General features: G+C 31.6%; 1 protein-coding gene across 4 annotated transcripts in view; it reads left to right on the top strand.

Annotated features, from left to right (window-relative positions):
* The first annotated feature begins 2955 nt into the window (after positions 1-2955).
* The window catches only part of LOC107449944 (uro-adherence factor A), a 43906-nt gene continuing 40680 nt past the window's right edge, over positions 2956-6181 (top strand). The window contains exons 1-2 of one of the 4 annotated variants that reach the window (XM_043050450.2): positions 2956-3086; positions 5788-5840. The gene's annotated coding sequence lies outside the window, so the exon portion shown is untranslated. Of the gene's footprint in view, positions 3167-3455; positions 3569-3903; positions 4085-5787; positions 5841-6181 lie in introns of those variants that run through there. The other 3 variants (XM_043050451.2, XM_043050454.2, XM_043050452.2) reach the window with 3 other exon arrangements.

The raw sequence follows: 6181 nt of genomic DNA, 5'->3' as shown, positions 1-6181 counted from the left end.
CAGAAGGATTTTTTTATAGACCAATTAGTGGGCCCACAATGGTTTAAGATAAGTTTTGTTTACTAACCGGGAGGAGGTGTTTTAAGCCGAATATTCGCAAGGTAGGCATGTGAAGCATGGCGCAGTTGGTAAAGCTGTGGGACAAGTTAAATTTGTTGTCTCGGGGGCCATAGGTTCGAAACTCTTCGAGGGTGGAGAAAAATTTTTCGTTTTTTTATATTATTTTTTTCAATATTATTTTTGATATTTTAACATGAATCAAATGTTCTGAATATTAAAAAAAAACTATTTTCTGTTTGGGAAATAGCGAATAATAGCTAATAAACGGATAAATTTCGAATAATTTTTATTTAATTATTTATTTTAATTTATATTATTTTTTTTAACTTCTTTTCAATCTTTTAAAGCGAATAAAGTATTCTATATGTGAAAAGAATTATTTTTCTTTGTTAAAGAGCGAATAATGACTGAAAAAGGGACAAAAGTCGTTTCAGGAGGCAGCACACATCACACCCCGCAACCTCCTATAATATTAATCTATAAATTTCAAACTCCGCCCAAAATTAGAGTTTAATGTGTCGAACTATTTTACCGAAGGATATTTTTATAGACCAATTAGTGGGCCCACAATGGTTTAAAATTAGTTTTGTTTACTAACCGGGAGGAGGAGTTTTAAGCCAAATATTCGCAGGGTTGGCACGTGAAGCATGGCGCAGTTGGTAAAGCTGTGTAGCAAATTAGATTTGTTATCCCGGGGGCCATGGGTTCGAAAACCTGCGAGGGTGGACATTCAAATTTTTTCTTTTTTTATATATTTTCTTTAATATTTTAAATTTATATAATAATATATAAATTTAATAACTCATTTTAAAGCGATTGAATGCACTATTTTAGATAAGCGTACATAGTAAACTACAGGGCCGCATTGTGTACTCCCTATGAGGTCTATAATTATTCCCTCTGGTAGGATGATTTATTACCCGGTAATATAATACGTGGTCCAATTATAATATTATGGTTCAATTTTAAGGTCTGATTTCGGGCCTTGCGTTAATATTAAAAAATGACTTCGAATTGCCTCGTTTAAATCTCTTTCGAAGACGAATTTCCTCATTTTTAAGCTATTTTAGATATACATACATAGTAAACTACAGAAACGCATTGTGTACCCCCTATGGGATCTATAATAATTTCCTTCTGTAGGGTGCAATATGATCCGGTTATATAATATTTGGTCCAATTTGAATTTTATAGGTTAATATTAGAGGGAGATATAGGTCCATATTTTTATACAGAATATTGACTTCGAATTTCTTCATTTTAACGCAATTCAACACATTATTGTATTTATACATACATAGGAAATTAAAGAGCCACAGTGTGTACCCCCTATGAGGTCTATAATTATTTCCTATAGTGTGGCACACTATTGCCCGGTAATATAATACGTGATCCAATTAAAATATTATGAATCAGTAGTTAGGTCTGATGTCGGGTCTTGCGTTAATGTTGAAAAATGACTTCGAAACGCCTCGTTTTAAGGGTTTTTAGAGGACGAATTTCCTCATTTTAAAGCGATTGAACGCACTATTTTAGATATGCGTACATAGTAAACTACAGGGCCTCATTGCGTATCTCCTTTGAGGTCTATAATTATTTCCTCTGGTAGGGTACACTATTACCCAGTAATATAGTACCAGGTGCGGATCCTGAAATTTTTTCTGGGGAGGGTCATAGACTCAGACTCCCCCCCCCACAACTAATTTTTTTATAAAAAAAATTTTTTTAAATATTTTTCTTGAAAAAAAACTGGGATTTTTAATGCTAGTCTTCTCGTTTATTTTTTTCATAATGAACAATGGAACAATACATAAATAATTCAAGTATTCAAAATCTTTAAGTCGTAAATGTAATGCGTTTTTAACTTTGGTTAAACCTGTTTAAGCGTTCTTCAGCATTATTTATGTTTACAATGAAACTATGACGAATTTCGTTTTAATCTTTTGGATTCTGATTCTTGAAACAGTGAAGAACATAATTAGATAGGGGGGGAAAATCGCTTTTTCCGATCTACCTAGGTGTATACTTAAAGAATTTTTAAAATATTGTATTTATTTTGCAAACTATTAAAAAAAAAATATTACTTTTATTTTATTTTTTTCAATTTGGAGGGGGGGTCATGTCCCCTATGACCCCCCCCCTCCGCTGGATCCGCCCCTGTATAATACGTGGTCCAATTAAAATATTATGGGTCAATATTAAGGTCTGATATCAGGCCTTGCGTTAGTTAATATTGAAAAATGACTTCGAATTTTTAAAGCTCTTTAGAAGACGAATTCCCTCATTTTATAGCTTTTCAGAAGACTATTTTAGATATACATACATAGTAAACTACAGGGCTACATTGTGTACCTCCTATGTGGTCTATAATTAGTATTTTCTCTGGTAGGGTGCACTATAACCCGGTAATATAATACGTGGTCCAATTTGAATATTATAGATCAATAATAAGGAGAGATATAGGGCCATGTCTCATTCTCAGTACATAATATTGATTGCGAATTTCTTCATTTTAAGGTTATTGTATGTATGCATTTTTGCGTGCTATTCGTCTGGCTAATGAAGAAGGGGAGCAATCCCCTCTGCGGAGATTAAAAATTGAGATAACAGGTCTTCGGATCATCCTCAGAGACGTTCCCAGACTGTCGCCTATTGCCCATTGCGCACCTCTAGTGTTACGTAAATAAAGTACCTACCTATCTTTAATATCATAAATATTCCCACTGATTATGATTTATTCATGGGCCGTTACCAAAATCCATTCGAAAGTGTGAATTTACAAGTCTTCCCTAATCGTAAAAACGTCTCATCATTTTTCTTTCCTTTGCGAGTTTAGAGCTTATCTTCGCGCTTTCTTCTCCGAATTTACATGAACAAAGTTTTTCTATGCAGTGAGAATGTCTGTTAAGTTCTGTTGGAGAAACATGCGAATGAACTTTTTCAGGATCACTTGACACCTCACTAATTTCCATTTTCCGTTCGTACGACGAATCGCATTTCTCTGAGCAAGACTAACCAAAATACTGGTAAACAAAACAAATATTTATTGGAAATATTTTGTAATGATAATTTAAATTCAAGTCTCACAGCAATGGATTCTATTAAAGTTTCTATTTTTATATACAAATATTAATATTTTTTTTAACTCTTCTACTCTTGTTATTTGTATTTCTGTTTTGTGTAGTTAGAATTAACGTGTCTGAACCGAGAAACACCATTCTAATCATTTCAGAAGTTGTATTATAGGCATTCGCTAAATATTGTTTGTTTTCCATGATCCCTAATTATTAGAAAAAATTTCCTTGTTTGTGTTTTGATTAAAATAAAACTTAAATTACGTTTGACTTGCGTTATTATCGTCTGCATTATTGATTAATTATAAATACTACGTACTAAACCTGTCATTCAGTAAATGAGGAAAATAATGCAATCTAATTTTAAAATATAAGTGAAATAGGATAACTTCCGCATTCAAAAGCTTTCTTGGGGACTTTAAGGGAATTAGAAGGTTTGTTTTTAAAATCTTTGTTGTATTTTTAAAACGTTATGATAAAAACTTGTATTTTCAAAATTCAGCTTCTCAGAAACTATTGGACTGTTTTGTGCTCAAATTTTGTATTTTGCTGTATGAAATTACGTTGTTTAAAATTATGTGAAAAATTGATATCTTACTATTCAAAAATTGTTCCACTATTGAACTAGTGGGACCATATTTCCCAGATAACGGCTACACGCATGTTTTGGGATTCTTAAATCTAAATCCATAAAAAAAAGAGGATATTTCTGTATTGTAATCTGCCACACCAACTACAATGGCTAAGACTCCAAATTGATTTTAAATAGGAAAAATTAAAGAAAGTATATGTTGAGGTTTGCTAGAGGTGAAAACAAGTTATATCCTTCAAATTGGTCCTTTTCTGCAATTTTTTTATATTTATTTTCTTGTGGGCTGCTGCTTGCAAGCTTCCAAGACTTGGTGATTATTCTGCCACAGATCATGATACGTAAATCGCCACAGAAAAAGGTTTGTGTCTTCTGAGAAAGTATGTTTTCTGTGTTGGATTTTTTAACTTAAAATATTCTCTTCACTTTTTAATTAGCATGCTTGAAGGTATCCTCTGAAACTATTAAAATTGAGTCCTCTAAATTGTTAGATTATTAGACCAAAAGTTATTCAGTGTGGTCTGTCTATATTAAACGTGGTAAATATTTGGCATATATAAAGCTTGTATATTATAAAGCTTGCAATCTTTATCACCTATAGCCATATGAAGCTCGTTTTTTTTGCAATTCAAATTTGCCGTTTTCCAAAGTCAAAGATTTACTTATTATCAATTCCATTATTTGTTTTTTTCTAATATAAAAAATACATTTTTCATGCATTTTAGCTACCAAATTTTTATAGCTCTATTAAGAACAGATTCTAATTGAAAGTTTCAGTTAGCTGTTAAATTAAATTGTAATTTTAATAATTGTACTTATGCAGAGTGATCTCAAAGTCACCACAAGAATCCAACTGAAAATATTCTACCAGAAAGGCTTCTAAATCTTGATTGAAAAAAATACTAAAATAAACATAATGTTGCCACACCAAATGCAGGAAAATGGATACAATCAAAACATTCCACATTACGAAAACTATACAGTCACCATCGGAGGGTAACTAACAGCAGTACAGTTGGTCGTGATCCTTGCTTATTAAATTGTTGCATGGTAAAGGACTCCTGGGTTAAAGTCCCCTTGCCGTCAGGCTAACCTCAGCAGGTTTTCGTGGTTTCCCTCTCCACTTGACGCAAATTCGGGTTAGTTCCATCAAAAAATCCTCCACGAAGGCAAATTTCTCCTAGTGCTTGATCCAGGAGTTTCCTTGCCTTCTGGATTGTGTTCAAAATTACAAGGCTTCAGAGTTGAATATTAGCTGTAGTAAACCCAAAAAATTAGGTTGGCTGTTAAACGGCAATTATAAAATAAAAATATATATCTCCCAGTCCTGCTCCATATAATATTTACGAGCAAAAAATAATTTAGAAAGTGCCCTTTTGTTAACTTTCTTATCAAAAGTTTTAAAAGTTCAAAAACTGCCATAAATTTCATATTTTAATTCCTATTTATTTATTCTTATTTTTATTTACTCATATTTATGCTTAAGTGCTTTAATAATAAAAGCTTTAAAATTAGGAAATTGCTGCTCATATGCCATATATATAATGCTCCATATTTCCCTTAATATTAGTCTATAGTTTCTAAACTTTGTCAGATATTGTAATGTATTACCATATGAATGGAAATAATTGTAGACAAATTAGGGGACTCGCAAGAGACCGTAATATGGTTCCTTTGATATACCGCAGAAGTTATTTATAATGCACGTTATAGATCTGACAGCCATGTGTACCGGTACCGTTAAGTGGTATGAAGCAACAAATTGCTAATTCCAGAGGTTGCAGTTTTGCAAACTAGAGACGGACAATGCTCTTTTTTTTAATTGGCAACTTTATCATCTCCATGGGCAAACTGGATTAACACATGCAACAGTTTGCCAACAGCATGACAAATACCAACTTCTTTACTTTTTGCGTGTGAACTAACTTATTTAATTTTTCAAATTTAAAACTTAATCTAAAACTCGTGTAAGTTCTGATTGCTGTATCTATAATATATTAGTTATATTTATGAATTTCATCATTAATATTTGTAATCTGTTCACTTTTATTATTATTTTTTTAGAGTTTTCTCTTGTGTGTAAAGACTGTAACATGAGTTTAAATTTAGTAAAAGAGGTAAGTTATGACTTCCTACATATTCTAAATTATGTTATCAGGCCTGTAATTTTTTTGATTATAAGTTATTTAGCGTGTGAAATCAAATCTCTGTATTTAGAGAACTATAATGCTAATTTAGTAATGAAAAAGAATAATGAATCAAGAATTGTAGCAGTCTTGCAGATAACCAAAAAGAAAAAAACCAAGTAGAGTTTTTTTTAAAAAAAAAAAAGAAAGGCTGCAGCATAACTATCTAAAAAAACTTTTTTCTTCATCAAGTATTATCACACATTTCCTGAATAAATAATGAGTTGATCAAAATCTATGGATTTTAAACAAATTTAATAAGTTTACTAAAA

This window comes from Parasteatoda tepidariorum, chromosome 1, assembly GCF_043381705.1.
Source record: "Parasteatoda tepidariorum isolate YZ-2023 chromosome 1, CAS_Ptep_4.0, whole genome shotgun sequence".
Classification (NCBI taxonomy): Eukaryota; Metazoa; Arthropoda; class Arachnida; order Araneae; family Theridiidae; genus Parasteatoda; species Parasteatoda tepidariorum.
The sequence above is the reverse complement of the archived record's forward strand: the minus strand, read 5'-3'. Positions and strand labels throughout refer to the sequence as shown.